Source organism: Mobula birostris, chromosome 1 (genome assembly GCF_030028105.1).
Source record: "Mobula birostris isolate sMobBir1 chromosome 1, sMobBir1.hap1, whole genome shotgun sequence".
Classification (NCBI taxonomy): domain Eukaryota; kingdom Metazoa; phylum Chordata; class Chondrichthyes; order Myliobatiformes; family Myliobatidae; genus Mobula; species Mobula birostris.
This window is the reverse complement of record NC_092370.1, coordinates 41,752,579-41,770,066: the sequence shown is the minus strand read 5'-3', so window position 1 is coordinate 41,770,066 and position 17,488 is coordinate 41,752,579. Positions and strand designations below refer to the sequence as shown.

At 40.6% G+C, this 17,488-nt stretch overlaps 1 protein-coding gene across 1 annotated transcript in view; it reads left to right on the top strand.

Moving 5' to 3' along the window:
• Positions 1-17,488, top strand: part of LOC140187780 (sodium/potassium-transporting ATPase subunit beta-1-interacting protein 3) — a 521,560-nt gene that overhangs the window by 174,669 nt on the left and 329,403 nt on the right. The gene's annotated exons all lie outside the window — the stretch shown is intronic.

Below are 17,488 nucleotides of genomic sequence, written 5' to 3'. Positions count from 1 at the left end.
TCAATAACGGGAATGGTCATTAGAAGAAAATAGCTTTTGTTTTAACTTTGTAAGGAATAAAGGTGATCAAAGCATAAAATTAACAAACCTCAATCAGGAAAAAACACTTTTCCCATTCAGTTAATGCAGTTAAAGTTTACTGATTAGAAAGGAGTTTTATATCTAAGGACAGAATGAACAGTAGTAAGGATATTTTGGTGGAGATCATTGACAGCCATATGAAGTATGTTTATGAACTGCTACAAAAGATGTGAAGGTTATTTGTATATATAATGTACAATGTAATGTTAGTTTATGTGGAATAGAAGGTTAGATAGATTGTCTGGAGCTTTGATTAATTTACTTTGAAGAACAAATGGAAATCACACACAACTTTTTCCAATGTGTGGTATTAAGAAATATCAAATCTACTTAAAAATGTAGTGAACAAATTCAGAAGTGCTACAGTACAAATAAATCCAGTAATCCAAATCACAATTTAAATAGTTGGATTTACTCCTGCAAGGTGTGCATCAATACATGAGTTTACACAGAAGGAGGAACTTAAATTCAACACAATGGCAATTGAAATTAAATTTACATGACACAAGCAGGGTGGACAAAGGAGAGTCAGTGGATGTCATTTACTTGGATTTTCAGAAGGCATTTGATAAACTTCCACACTTGAGGCTGCTTAACAAAATGAAATCTTGTGGCATTACAGGAAGGATACTGGCATGGATAGAGGAATGGCTGACAACTGGCATGGATAGAGGAATGGCTGACAGGCAGGAGGCAGCAATTGGGAATAAAAGGGGTCTTTTCTGGTTGGCTGCCAATGACTAGTGGTGTTCCTCCAGGGTTAGTATTGAAACTACTACTTTTCACATTGTTTGTCAAAGATTTGGATAATGGAATTAATGACTTTGTGGTAAAGTTTGCAAATGATACAAAGATAGGTGGAGGGGTAGCTAGTGCTGAGGAAGCAATGTGATTGCAGTAGGACTTAGACAAATTAGAAGAATGGGCAAAAAGTGGCAGATGGAATACAATATTGGGCAGTGTCTGATAGTGCATTTTGGTAAAAAAAAAACAATAGTGTGGGCTATTATCTAAATGGGGAGAAGGTTCAAACATCAGAGGTGCAGAGGGACTTTGGAGGCCTCATGCAAGACTCCCAGAAGGTTAATTTATAGGTTGAATCTGTGGTAAAGAAGGCAAATGCAATGTTTGCATTTATTTAAGACCATAAGACAAAGGAGCAGAAGTCGGCCATTTGGCCCATCGAGTCTGCTCCGCCATTTTATCATGAGCTGATCCATTCTCCCATTTAGTCCCACTCCCCCGCCTTCTCACCATAACCTTTGATGCCCTGGCTACTCAGATACCTATCAATCTCTGCCTTAAATACACCCAATGACTTAGCTTCCACTGCTGCCCGTGGCAACAAATTCCATAGATTCACCACCCTCTGACTAAAAAAATTTCTTCGCATTTCTGTTCTGAATGGGTGCCCTTCAATCCTTAAGTCATGCCCTCTCGTACTAGACTCCCCCATCATGGGAAACAATTTTGCCACATCCACTCTGTCCATGCCTTTCAAAATTCGAAATGTTTCTATAAGGTCTCCCCTCATTCTTCTAAACTCCAAGGAATACAGTCCAAGAGTGGACAAACGTTCCTCATATGCTAACCCTCTCATTCCCGGAATCATTCTAGTCAATCTTCTCTGTACCCTCTCCAACGTCAGCACATCCTTTCTTAAATAAGGAGACCAAAACTGCCCACAGTACTCCAAGTGAGGTCTCACCAGCGCCTTATAGAGCCTCAACATCACGTCCCTAGGGGATTCAAGGGGAATAGACTATAAAAGCAAGGAGATAACGCTGAGGCTTTATAAGACACTACTCAGGCTGCACTTGGAGTATTGTCAACAGTTTTGGGCCCCTATCTCAAAAAAGGCGTGTTGTCATTGGAGAGAGTCCAGAGGAGTTTCACAAGGATGATTCCGGGTTTAACATATGAGGAGCATTTGACAGTCTTGAGCATGTACTCACTGGAATTTAGAAGAATGCATGGGTACCTCATTGAAAACTACCACATGTTGAAAGGACTAGATAGGGTGGATGTGGAGAGGATGTTTCCTATGGTGGGTGTATCCAGAACTAGAGGGCACTGTTCAAAATTAAGGGCGACCTTTTAGAACAGAGGTAAGGAAGATATCTTTTTTAGTCATAGAGTAATAGATGTGTAAACTGCTCTTCCACAGACTGTGATGGAGGTCAAGTCCATGGGAATACTTAAGGCAGAAGTTGATAGTTTCCTGATTGGTCGGGGCATCAAAGGATATGATGAGAAGGCAGGTGTATGGGTTTGAGTGGGATCCGGGATCAGCTATAATGGAATGGCGGAGCAGACTCGATGGGCTGAATGGCCTAATTCTGCTCCCATGTCTTTTGGACTCATGTAGAAAGTCAAATGGAGAAGTTAAAGCATGGATTCCTGGATACATAATGCAGACACAAAAACACCCAAACATAAATGTAATAAAGATATTTTTACATATTAATACTGCTCCAGAGAAGTGTTTGTCTAATGCATTACAGGACCACAGGTTAAGCTGCTTAAGATTAACCAGGGTACACGAATGCTGTTGGTACTGTGCAAGAGGGCGGTGAAAGCTAAGTAATCACAGCAGATTGTTCTGGAGTAATGTAAATAGAGGTAAATGACTGAGGGTAGTAGGGAAAGGAAACAACAATGCCAGGACTCTGAGATACAGAACTCAGCAGTAAAATATCTGAAAAAAAGGAAAATGCTGGAAATATTCAGCAGAGCAGTCAGCATCTGTAGAAAGAGAAAAGATGTTGATGTTATAGTTGGATGCCCTTGTGTTGGAACTGGCCACTTTTGATACAGATGGGAAAGGTTGATATCTGAAATCGTTCGAGTGCTTCAGCATTAACACTTGGACATTCTTGGTCCTCATCCTAAAGCTGACATTCCCTCTGCTCTCATTGTCACCCTTTCTCTTCCTGCAATTTTAAAACATACTTGCTTTCTTAGTTTTCAAATTCTGATGAACTTGTTAAGCAGAACAATTAACTCTCTCCACAGATGCCACTTGACCTATTGATTATCCCAGCATTTAATGGTTTTATTTAGATTTTCAGCAGCTGTAGTTTTGCTTTTCTGTTGGCACCGTCCATTGTTTTAGTTAATCTATGTTTATAATTAATTTAAATTATTATTTTTTAAATTTCCTTTAAGGAGATGCTAAATTGCCTCCAATATCTGTCAAAGTGTTTGTGACCAGGTTACTCAATTCAGGTTAACAGGTTTTTGAACATATTAGTTGGTTCTTTAAAAAGTGTGTTTCCCCAAGTTAGATATCTTTTTAAATAACACTGAAGCATTCCTTGTATTAGCATGATCTTAGTAAACCGTCTCAAGATTCCTTAGCATATGCTGCTTGCTTCAAGATTAACAAATTGGCTTAAGGACAGTGTGAAAATCAGCTGCAATAGATATGCTGGCAAAATATAAAACCCGCTTTGACCATCGCTGTATTGATTGCCTTTGAAAGTAAACAAGGGAAATTACTTTTAGTAAAATGACAGCTAAGAGCTTCTGTTACAGTAAAAATAAGCACTGAAGACTTGGCACCCCACCACTCGACACTACTGTTGACCTACAGTACTTTGTATGGGATTGGAAGCTGGGACAGAGAGATAATAGGATAGAGGCTGAAATGATGAGAGTGTTGGCAAGTGTTCGCAAGTTTTCTTCAATCCATCTCTACATCATCATTCAGGAGCACTACTTTCACCCTGGGCTATCAGAGTGATCAAATGCATTTTGCTTTAAACGTTGATGCAGGAGACAGTGACATTGTTTAAGTGACACAACTAAACAGGATGAATATAGATGAAGAAGCAGTACTGAAAATATGTAAACCTAAAATGGAAAAAAGAAGTCCACTGACCAATGCCAGAGGGAATCCGGCCACAGTTTTTCAAATGTAATTGAATATGAAAATTATACCAATGGACTGATAAATGCCTATGTTCCAAAGGATAAGCTTGCAACCTCCAGTCTGGTCTGTGCAACATTGGTCACGGGTTTCTGTCCAGAGGCCACAATGCGGTATAAAGCTAATATCTGAAAAAAAACATGGATTAATCATAGACAGCCAGGTGTGACAAATTTAATGGGGTTCTTTCAGATAATGCTGGAGGTTATTGATGCAGAAAATGAATTAGGTGTGTGTACATATATTCAAAATGCTCTGATAACGTGACACATGGAAAGTTTGTTGATAAAAATTGGATTGAGTGTATTAAAAGGAGTGCTACAGCAAGGCTTGGTTGCAGAAACGCTGACAAATAAGTGTGCTATATAATTTTTTTGAGCTGTGTTAATTTGAATAGCACTGTCTATTAACTGGAGTCATGCTGGGCCAATTGCTTTACCCAGTATAGGCATGAGCTGGGCTTGATACAAGGAACCTGACATACTTCTGGATTTCTGATTTTAATTTTGCTTTTTTTTAAACACAGAGTTGTGTTTAAGTGTTGTATTTTAAGATTGAAGTATTTGCTGGGGTCCTTTTATTCAAAGAAGGCTACAGTCTGCAGACATATTTATTAAAACCAAATGGGCCTCCATGCAGAATATTGAAGTACACTTTAAATGATAAAGTTAATGGTCTTGTGATGGTGTTAGGTTTGCTGACCCTGAAGTCTGAATTTAAACAAAGGTGTTATGTCCTATTGATATAGATAGCCACAGCTACCCTCAATAAAGCGGGGGGGGGGTTATAATGTACAACCTACTCTTCAAAGACAAGTTCACTTCTCTGTTTATCCTCCATGTCAAGTTTAGCTGCTCAACTTCAAAGTACATTTATTATCAATGTACAGCATACAACCTTGAGCTCTGTCTTCTTGCAGGCAGCCACAAAACAAAGAAGCACCATCAAACCCATTTAAAAGAAAAGCCCCAAACAAAAGACGTGAAAAAGAACAAATCACTTAAACAGCTGTAAGTGAACAAATAACACACAGGCCATTAAACATCAAACGGGAGAATCCCCAGGAGTGAGTTTACAGCCATGAGCTGCTGAGGTGAGTGAAGCCAGTCCAGCAGCCAATGGCCGCAGCCACAGCCACTGAGTCAGCACTGTGTCGATGGCTGCAGGCGACAGCCGCAGATCTAGTTCTTTACCTTGATCAAATCGCACAAAGAGTAAAGTGGGTTCAGCACTGAGGATATTAAACATCAAACCGTAGCTGGAAGTGAGTATACATCCACGAGCTGCTGAATGTGGGACCCAGGACACCTGCATTCTCTGCCAGCAGAGGCGAGAGGGAGACTAGTCAAACCCAGGCAGACAGCATCGAACACTCATTCATTTCCTGCTCTCATCCTCGTTGCTTTTAACCCTGCTCGACTTTTCAGTTGGAACAGAATAATGGAGCCAACCATAGGCTGGCGTTTTGCCATTAGGTTTCGATTCAGCCACTCCCCAGAGACGGCCGTAATTGCACTCCACGCCAAATCACACAGGAGATTGCAGAAGCACCAGATTGTTCACTCAGCCAAGAAATATATTCTTAAAAAGGGAAATTTCAGGCTGTAATCAATTACAGTTCAGAAGGAGAAGAAAAAGTATATCTAGAAAAAGAAGCAAATGCAGTCGTTTTGTAAGCTGCCTGCAAGATGTCACCATTGGTCACTAGTGCCATCTTGCCAGAACACCCACTATTTGGGTGGTGGGTCACCCTAGCTTACCAAGGATGCTAACAAAGTAGCTTAAACACAGTTCATTTATTTTTAGTAATACACATTTAAATCCAAACAACAATCTTAAAACACATTTAAAACTCAGAGGATTCCTATATTATAAAATACTTTCGAATTACAAGCTATTTCTGAAACACAAAGGATTTCCAAAACACAGGTACAGTTCTGTTAAGCTAAAAAGGCATACCCACGAGCTGCAGATGATTGAATCATCCATCACAGAAATCGAAAGCAGAGGAATGGATTCTAGTTTGTGTCATCTTTCTGTCATTCTTCTTGTTGTTGCTGGACTATTCCTAAAGGACCTGCCTGTTCTCTTACATTTATGTCATTTTTTGCTACTTGGATAACTTCACACACGATATTTTTCATTCAGTGGTCTTAAAGCTTCCGGAGACAGGGCTCCCAGATTCCCACAGTTAATGCTATGAAGCTGACTCTTTGAGCACACAGATTTTCCAACTATTAATCAATCAGCTATTTGATTTGCTAAGTGATAGTATCAATCCGGTCTGCAGGGTTCTTTGAGCTAAGTAACTTAGCCAGCACTGTCTGTTTGAAACAAGCCAAATTAAATAATCCCATTGTTTTACACTGCATCTCTTGAGCAGTTAGCCCAGGAGCTATGGGACAGCAAGTCTGCTCTACAGAAAGTACTTGTTTCAAAGGTGGCCTTTTAAATTCAAACTGATTACTGCTTGCTATTTATATGAAGAACTGAAGACTGGTTCTCATTTCCGACAAGAAGCTAAAAAAAGACTTATCTCATTCTCCAATTAGGGAATAAGTCAGGGCAGGCGACAGAAGTTTGTGTAGGGAAACACTTTGCAACTAGTGATCATAAAGTTATTAGACTCAAGGTAATTATGGAAAAGGATAGGTCTGGTTGAGATTCTAAATTGGATGAAAGCTAATTTTGATGGTATCAGAAAGGAAAAGGCAAATGTGAATTGGGACGGCTGTTTTCTGGCAAAGATGTACTTCGTAAGTGGGAGGCCTTCAGAAGTGAAATTTTGAGAGTACAGTTTGTATGTACTCTCAAAGCCAGGAAATTATAGACTAGTGAACCTGACATCAGTAGTGGGAAAGTTATTGGAAGATATTCTAAGGATGAGATATATGAGTATTTGGATAGACAAGGACTGATTAGGGATAGTGAACATAGCTTTGCATGTGGTAAATCATGTCTAACCAGTCTTATAGAAATCTTTGAGGAAGTTACCAGGAAAGCAACTTCCTCCCCCACCATCGCTGGCAGCCCATTTCATGCACTCGCCACTCTCTGCGTAAAAAAATTTTCCCCTAATATCTTCTCTGTACCTATTTCCAAGCACCTTAAAACTGTACCCTCTCGTGATAGCCATTTCAGCCCTGGGGAAAAGTGTCTGACTATCCACACGATCAATGCCTCTCATCATCTTATACACCTCTATCAGGTCACCTCTCATCCTCAATTGCTCCAAGGAGAAAAGGCCAAGTTCACTCAACCTATTCTCGTAAGGCATCCTCCCCAATCCAGGCAACATCCTTGTAAATCTTCTCTGCACCCTTTCTGTAGTTTCCACATCCTTTCTGTAGTGAGGCGACCGGAACTGAGCACAGTACTCCAAGCGGGGTCTGACCAGGGTCATATAGCTGTAAAATTACCTCTTGGCTATTAAAGTCAATCCCACAGTTGATGAAGGCCAATGCATCGTATGCCTTCTTAACCACAGAGTCAACCTACGCAGGGGCTTTGAGTGTCCTATGGACTCAGACCCCAAGATCCCTCTGATCCTCCACACTGCCAAGAGTCTTACCATTAATACTATATTCTGCCATCATATTTGATCTACCTAAATGAACCACCTCACACTTATCTGGATTGAACTCCATCTGCCACTTCTCAGTCCAGTTATGCATCCTATCGATGCCCCGCTGTAACCTCTGACAGCCCTCCACACTATCCACGACACGCCAAACCTTTGTGTCATCAGCAAATTTACTAACCTATCCCTCCACTTGCTCATCCAGGTCATTTATAAAAATCACGAAGAGAAGGGGTCCCAGAACAAATCCCTGAGGCACACCACTGGTCACCAACCTCCATGCAGAATATGACCTGTCTACAACCAGGGGGAATTGTTTTAAGGTGCAAGGGAAAAATGTTTAAAGGAGATTTGTGAGCTAGGTTTCTACACAGAGGATGGTAGAAGCCAGGAATGCACTGCCAAGTGTGCTGATGATAGCGATATTTTAAGAAGCATTTAAACAGACCTATAAACAAATAGGGAATAGAGAGACAACATGCAGGCAGGTGGAATTAGTTTAGTTGTCATCATAGTGACTCAAAGCGTTTGATGTTGTGCTATACTTCTTCAGTGTTTGTATGTTTCAATGTAATTTAATGATGGACGCAGATTTCTCTGCAGTTTGCAGGAAATACTCTTCCTTTGGTGTAGTCCATGAGTATTCATCCCTGCAGCCAAAAATTGTGCATTTGATTAAATGAGAACTAGATACTCGCTCTTCTGCTGGTCCTATAAATCCTGACATCAGATCACACCAAACAGTATACAGTGCCTATAAAAAGTATTCAACACAAAATAATTGATTGCTTAATTACACACCCTCTTCAAGACAGTATTTAGTAGATGCACCTTTGGCAGCATTTACAGCCTTGAGTCTGTGTGGATAGGTCTCTATCAGCTTTGCACATCTGGACACTGCAATTTTGCCTCATTCTTCTTTACAAGACTGCTGAAGCTCTGTCAGATTGCGGAGGGATCGTGAGTGAACACCCCTTTTCAAGTCCAGCCACAAATTCTCAATTGGATTGGGGTCTGGACTCTGACGTAGCCATTCCAGTTCACTAACTTTGGTGTTTGTAAGCCATTCCTTTGTAGTTTTGGCTTTAAGCTTGGGGTCATTGTCTTGCTGAAATAGAAATCTCCCAAGTTGTAGTTCTCTTGCAGACTGCATCAGGTTTTCCTCCAGGATTCCCCTATATTTAGCTGCATTCATTTTACCCTCTACTTTCACAAACTTTACAGGACCTGCTGCACTGAAGATGCAGTCACCACCATGCTTCATGGTAGGTGTGGTGCGTTTTTGATGATGTGCAGGGTTTGGCTTACACTAAGCATAGTGTTTAGTGTGCTGGCTAAAAAGCTCAATTTTGCTTTCATCAGACCATAGAACCTTCTTCCAGCTGACTTCAGAGTCTCCCACATGCCTACTGGCAATTTCTAGCTGAGTTTTTATGTGAGTTTTTTTTCAACAAATGGCTCTGCCTCTCTCTCATAAAACTACAACTGGTGAAGCACCCAGGCAATAGCTGTTGTATGCGCAGTCTCTTCTATCTCAGTCACTGAAGCTTATAACCGCTCCAGAGTTGTCATAGGTCTCTTAGAGGCCTCTCTCACTAGTCCCCTTCTTGCATAGTCACTCAGTTTTTGAGGACGGCCTGCTCTAGGCAGATTTACAGCTGTGCCATATTCTTTCCATTTCTTAATGATTGACTTAACTGTACTCCGAGTGATATTCAGTGACTTGGAAACTTTCTTGTATTCATCTTCTGACTTGTGGTTTTCAATAAGCTTTTGAGGAGTTGCTTGGAGTGTTCTTTTGTCTTCATGGTGTAGTTTTTACCAAGATACTGACTCACCAGCAATTGGACTTCCCAGATACAGGTGTATTGTTACTACATTCAATTGACTGCACACGGTGGTCTCTATTCAATTAATTATGTGACTTCTACAGCCAATTGGCTGCACCAGTGATGATTTGGTGTGTCATATTAATAGGGGTGGGGTGAATACCTATGCAGTCAATTATTTTGTGTTTTATAATTATAATTAATTTAGATCACTTTGTAGAGATCTGTTTGACATGAGTCTTTTTCTGTTGATCAATGTCAAAAAAGCCAAATTAAATCCACTGTGATTCAGTGTTATAAAACAACAAAACCTGAAAACTTCCAGGTGCGGCTGGTAGGTGAGAGGGTGAATACTTTTTGTATGTACTACATTTCTTTCAGCTAGTCCATCTGTGGGAAATATTGACAATAGGAACCAAGGTGGCGTGGAGCCAGGAGGAAGACAGGAATGAGAAGAGTAGGGGTTGAAGTTGCAGGAGGGAGGGACGGCCCATGACTATTGACTGTTAGTCATGACTCCCAAGTAGATAATAAAATTGCTTCTGCTTGGCTCCCTTGCTGTAGGTATGATTCTACAGAATTGATAGAGATAGAAAACAATTGTGAATGGCAAACAATTTGAAATCATAAATAACAGCTTTTATTTTTGGGTGATATTTCACTTGCTAAACACGTCCATACACATTTTTACCAGTAGTAATTGTTCCAGCTATTCCTTCGGGCAGAGTTGCAAATGCAACTCCTTCTGGTCTCTTTAGTTCAAAACCAATCTATGGGAAAGATGGAGTGCGACTTCAGTACATAGTGAGCTGCTTAGCGCTGGAATATAAACATTGTTGGTAGATTAGAAGGCAAATAGGTTTGCAAGGATCTGTGGATTTTGTCCATAAATCTCACTGGTCAATTGTGCATCCACTAACTAAGATTCAAACAAATAACATCAGGTTTCAAAAGAAAATGAATACAGCAGATAAAAAGGAAATGGAAAGTGTAGATGTTTTAAATAGCATGTTTTACAGCAATAACACTGACCGATGTGGATCTGTAGACTGAAATAACAGCCTGATTCTTTGTATCATTTTATCATTGCAATTATTTTTTTTCTCACTCAGGCAACTCTGAGTATTGGAAAATGAGTCATCTGTGAAATGTGAAGCAGTCACGCTACTTGTTCAGCATTATAAATCCATTGCAATACTTGAGATAAAATACCATATCTCAAAATGAAGATTGGGTCAGGTAATGAGAGCTGATAACTGTTATGTCTTTTCAACTAATATAAAGTAGTCAGTCTGGCAAAGAGGTTACACATTTTAAATGAGCAAGTGGTTGTATAGATTAATATACAGGCAGGATTTTGGTGATGTTGGATGGTATTCATTGACTGAAAAATTGCAGTACACCATCAAGGGGGCTCTTTAAAGTTGTAGAACAGAGTGCCAATGATCTGTTCTGGAGGAGGGCTTGAAGGACAGGACTTAAGTCCAGTGAGGTAGTAGAATAGACTGCTGATTAGAAGCGCCGCCAGGAAATGGGGGTAATGATGGGTCAAGGCATATTTGGGATCAGAGCTTCATAGTCAAGGTGTCACTAGAATTGAAGTTGATGGAGTTGATCAGAGGGGGAAAGGGGGCTAATTGTGAGCATTGGGACCTGAGTAGTGAGGGAACAGTCAAAGTCAAGATCAAGGTGCAGCATTAGTTGAGTGGGGGGGGGGGAGGGTAATGGCCGTCCTCAGCTTGTTGCTTGGAGGAGGGAGCTGAGCCAATCTAGTGGCCAGGGAAGAATTGTTGAGATAACTGGGTAGTGAGTATGGTTGGGATCATGGAGAGGGAGGCCTTGAGGGATTGGAAGTGAATACGCAACTTAAATTTATGGTATGTTAGTCTGCTTCTATGATGTAAACATACAGTTATCTCTGAAGTGACTAACTGTGATCACACTTGGGACCTGATTGAGATATGACACCAATTAATGTGATTGAAATCACACGCAATGTGCAACTTGAACTCTCTTTGGAATGTGGTTGAAAAACTTTCTAAAGTAATTTGAAAAAACTGGGAATCATCATGATTATGCATCATTATTTCCGGCCAGATAATTTAGTCACTGGGTGTCAGCTTTAAGCACATTCAGATCTATGAAAAGCAGAGTTAGGCATGCTTTTAGCCCTGCATTTAACTATTTGGCATTTCTAACTTTCATCAACATAAATCAGCTTATGATCTTTATGAAATAGTTTCCGAAGGTGCTAATTAGGACTGAATTAGAGGAAATTTTGCACTGTTGCAATAAGACATCATGAATATCACCAATTACCAGTAGTTCATAAGGCTGCAAAGAGGAACTGACAATGTGTCTATTTTAGTAAGATGGAACTGAGAAGTAGAGAAATTATGGTCAGCTTGGACTGAAAGGCAGTAAGACTAGACTAGAATATCTCTGGTTGTTTTAAATTGGACAATGTGCACAAACTATTTGCAAGAATGATATCAGAACTTCAAGGCTAAACTGAGAAAGGATAAATAGACTGGATCTCTTTCCTCTAGAAGAGGTGTGACCTGATATAAATCTTTAAAATAGTGAAAGGTTTTGACTGAGTGAATGATGGAAGGGATTTTTTTTTCTCTGAGCCGATAAACTAATGGGATTTAAATCGGGGTTGTCGTAAGTTGCTGGCGTGGTGCAGTTTGAAAGGCTGGAAGTACCTAATCTATGCTGTGACTAAATTATTAAATAATAATTAATAATAATAATACTCCCTGTACCTAATAAAGTGGCCATCAAGTGTATGTCCGTGGTCTTCTGCTGTAGCCCATCCATTTCAAGGTTTGCCATGTTGTGCAATCAGAGATGCTCTTCTGCACATTACTGACCATGCAAGGAAAAACAGCGTTGACTGCTCCAGTGAAGCCTCCCTCCCTGACCTTTTAAACAACTTTTCTGCAGGCTTCGAGGCATGCAACTCAATGGCAGCCACCAAACCCTAGCCCTCGCCCAGGTGAGCAGCCACTGTCTGTAAAACAGCACAAGTGAGGAGGAGTCTGCAGAGCGTTAACCCTCATAAGGCAGCCGGGCCAGACAAGATCCCAGGCCAAGTACTCAGAGAGTGTGCACCCCAGCTCTCTGATGCCTTCACAGACATCTTTAGTGCTTCAATCATTCAGGCTGCTATCCCACAAGCTTCAATTCATCCACCATCATTCCTGTACCAAAGAATTCTACACCTTCAGACCTAAATGACTACTATCCGGTGGCACTAATGCCAATCTACATGAAGTGCTTTTAACAGCTGGTACTGGCCTTAGTATCTGTCATGCACCTGGCTCTGACACACCTAAAAAACAGAATGATTTACATCAGAATGCTTTTTCTGGATTTCAGTTTGGCATTCAACACTATTTACCTACAAATCCTGGTGAACAAACTCTTGCTCCTCAGTCTAAGTACACCACTGTGCAACTGGGTGTTGGAATTCCCAATAGGATGCACAACCATTCCTCTTTCCTCATCAGCCTCAACACGGGTGCCTCCCAGACTGCGTGCTGAGCCTGTTGCTGTGCACCCTGCTCATACATGACTGCACGGCCGAGCACCCAGTTAACTGCATTGTCAAGTTCGCCAATTAACCAACAATAATGTGACACCCTACAGAGAGGAGGTGGAAAATAATTTCTTCCTCAATGTCAATAAGACAATGGAGATGGTTATCGTCTTCCAGAGAACTTGCACCCCTCTTTAAATCTGCACAACTGAGAGCATTTTCAATGTCCTGACAGTGCACACGCTGCAAACCTCTTATGGTCGCAGAACACATTCTACGTCATCAGGAAAGCTCACCAATGCCTCTGCTTTCTAAGGAGGCTGAAGAGAGCTGGAGTTTGCGCATCTATACTCTTGTCCTTCCACATATGCACATCGTTGTACAGTACAGAAACTGCACTGCAGCGAACAGGAAGTTTCTGCAACAGTAGTCAAATCTGCCCAAAGCATCACCAGCACATCATCAAGGACATCTATGCAGAAAGGTGGGGTAAAGGCCAGTAATATCATGAAGGATCCCACCCACCCTGCTCATGAACTGCTTGCCCTACTGCCATCAGGGAAGGGGTGAGTACCATGCATGCCAGGACTACCAGACTCAAACACAGTTACTTTCCCCAAGCGGTAAGGCTGATCAACACTTCCACTACTTTATCATTTCCTGTCAGTCACCTTATGTGCAGAAACTCCTGTGCTTAGCGCCACCTTATGGATGTGCAATCAATCTATGTATGGTATATGAGCTACCTTATATGTTTATGTTTATTGTTTTACATTGTATTATTTATTGTGTTTTTTATATTGCATCAGATCTGTAGTAACAATTACCTTGTACTCTTTTACATTTGTAATGGAAATGTCAATAAGTGTTAAATAATCTAAACACACAACATCTGTTGTATCACGTGGTTATTTAAGTTACTGTCAGCTTGGACTAGTCTGACTTCTCTTATTAACAAGGTGTTTTCACTGGGAGAACTACCGCTCACTAGATGTTCTTTCTTTTTCTTTTTTTTTGGCGTGTGCCTGCATGCGTGCGAGTCTGTGTGTGTGCGTCTGCGTGTGCGTGCGTGCGTGCGTCTGTGATTATATCTTTTTCATGGCTTTTTTTTTTACAAGGCACGGAATGAGAGAGAGAGGGAGAGGCTGTGTGGCGCGTTACTCCTCACACAGACATTTCGCAGTGTTTTCCCTTTATTTTACGAGGTCGAGTTGCTATCTCAACACTCAACCCGGCACGGATGGAAAGCGTACTTGGGAGCGGACCCGACTGGGTTCGAACCCGGGAACCTCCGCTCCCGGTCCGGGGCCGATATCATTGCACCACCAGCCTTTCCGTTCTTTCTTTTTCTCTGTAAACTCTCGAGACTTCTGTGCACAAAAATCCCAAAAGCTCAGCAGTTTCTGAGATACTCGAATTACCCTGTCTGGCACAAGCAATCATTCCATAAACTAAGTCGCTTAGATCACATTCCTTCTCCATTCTGATGTTTGGTCTGAACAGCAACGAAACCATTTGACCACATCTGCATGCTTTTATGCATTGAGTTGCTGCTAAATGATTGGCTGCTTAGGTATTTGCATTAATGAGTAGATGTACAGGTGTTAATAAAGTGACCACTGAGTGTAATTTCTCTGAATGAAGAAGAAAACCCTTTTGATCAGAGAGTGGTGAAAATGTGGAACTCACCATGATAAGGAGCGTAGAGTTGTAGAAAGGTACAGCACAGAAACAGGCCCTCTGGCCCAGCTAGTCCATGCAGAACTATTAATCTGCCCACTCCCATCAACCAGACATTAGCTCTCCATACCCCTCCCATCCATGTACCTATCCAAATTTCTCTTAAATGTTGAAATCAAACCTACGTCTACCAATTCTGCTGGCATCTTGTTGCGCACGCTTACAACCCTTTGAGTGAGGAAGTTCCCCTTCATGTTTCCCTTAATTTTTTCACCTTTCACCCTCAACCCATAGCCTCTGGTTGTAGTTTCCGCTGTAGTCTCAGTGGAAAAAGCCTGCTTGTATTTATCTGATCTACACCCCTCATAATTCTGTATACCTCTCACAAATCTCCCTCAGTCTTCACCGTTCCAACGAATAAAGGCCTAACCTACTCAACCTTTCCTTCTAACCCAGGTCCTCCAGTCCTGGTAACATCTTTGTAAATTTTCTTTGTACTCTTTCAACCTTATTTTTAACCAATTGATGCAAGTTGTATAGATGCATTTAAAGGGCATCCTTGTGAGGGCAAACTTACATGAGGAAGGTCAAATTTTAGAAAGAACTATTTTATAAGATCCCACACAAAAGATTGTTAAATAAAATGAGTGCTGATTGGGTTAGGGAATATGCAAGCATGAACAGAGACTGGTTAGTGGATTAGCATGAAGTTATAAGTCAGATGTAGTGAGGTTGAGTTGGCACAACCATCACTGCAGGGCCTCATCCTATTTATTTTATGTGGACGTATGAGATGAAAGGAGAAAGACTGCTGGTGGCACAAGTCGAGATGCACAACTTAGCTGTAGGGAGTAGAGAAAACAACCTGCTAAGGGATTTTCTGGAATATTCATTGATTAACTGAACTTGAAAGGAGGAGACAAATGAAGAATAACATGGGGGAATGTGAGGTAATTCACTTTGGTACAGAGAATGGAAAAATTGTCAAATGTCTGACCTAGTAAATCTTGAGAGATAAGATGTTCTTTTACTTGCAACACAGAAAATTGACATGCGGGCACAGCATGTAGATAGGATATCTACAAAAATTGTAGTTTATTGCAAAGTAGATGGAGTAAAAGAGTAAAGATTTATTGCAATTCGATGGAGCTCATTTGGCATAATTTTAGTCTCTGTTCACAGAAAGGATATTATTACAACTATGAATCCTAGTTTATCTTGTGTAAAGTGATGGTTTAAACTAAAACCATTGAACTGCATTAAGAAGATAAACTACCAAATCCTATCAGGTATATTCCATGTCACATACTATTGACAGTATCCTAATGGATCTGTGAAACTCAGCTGACGTTGTGCAAAGGAGGGAGGTGGTGGGTTTCCAGAGTAGGAGCCTGAGCCAGAAGCTGGTTGATAGTCAGACTCCCAGAAAAATAACAAATCTAGGGTACATGATCAGATTCTCTTTCCCAGATTGGAAATGCCAAATACAAGAGGGCACAGGTTTAAGGTGACATAGGGAAAATTTAAAGGAGCTTTGTGGGGCTCCGAAAGAGAGTGGTAGATGCCTGAAATGTGTTGCCTGTGGAAGTAGTTGAAGCCAATGTAATAGCAACACTTAAGGGGCATTTAGACAGACCTGTGAGCAGGTAGGGATACATACCATGCACAGTTTGATTGTTGCCTGTTTCTGTTTTGTACTCTATTGAGTTAAGTACTGGAGCAACCTGTGGTTTACCACAGAGGTTACTGCATCTACTAAGTGAAAATGAGATAATTATATGATGCAGAAGAAAAGACTATAGATTCTGAGATTTATCTTTTCTGAAGTAATACAAGGTTAAAAGTTAGTGTGTCACTCAAGCCTATTCTTCCATTCACTTAAATTGTGGGTGATCTGTCCCACTACTCCATCTTTGCTCATTACTGATAACCCATGAATTTAAAATCTATTGACCTGAGTCTTGAGCATTTCAGTCGAACCAGTCTTCTGGTGAAATTAGTTTTGCATTTGCATTACTCTGTTTAAAAATGTATTCTGCTACTTCGTTCTACATACCAACACCAAAGGGCATTTCTGTGGTTTTAACCCCTCAATCATTTTAAGAACTTTGATCACCCACCAACTTTTGAAGTCACAGGACAAGACAAATTTCTGCAAGCTGTCCTCAGAGGTTAAGATTTTACGTCTAACTATCACTTTAATATGTCTGTGTAGTTCTTTATCCATGGTTAAGATGCTCCAAAACTGTTCTTTATAATAGCTCTGAGCAAGGGACTGTATAATTGTTGTATCACCTCCTCAACTTGAAGATTAAATTCCCTTGAACATTTGCCCTATACGTTCAATATGCCCAAATGCATGAAGGACACACAGAATAATGGAGGACAACAGAAAGCCATTTAACCCATTAATCTCTTCTGAATAACATTAGTTACATTTCCAATCTCTTTTTCATCTTCTGCAATTTATTCCATTCTCTCCTAAAACCTATTGCTGCATTTGTAAGCAATACCCTTTCAGGAAGAGAATTTCTAAATCCTATCAATCGCATTAAAAAAGTTTTTTTGTTCATGTGACTTCCGCTGCTTCAGGTAATTTCCATAAACCCATTTTGTTTCATTCATAGAAATAATTTTCCTTATTTATTTTTTCAATTTTCTTATAATTTCTATCAAACCAGTCTCCTCCCAGCTACTTCTGCTCTAAAGAGTATAGCCTGTCCATAAGACCATAAGACAAAGGAGCAGAAGTCGGCCATTCGGCCCATCGAGTCTGCGCCACCATTTTATCATGAGCTGATCCATTCTCCCATTTAGTCCCACTCCCCTGCCTTCTCACCATA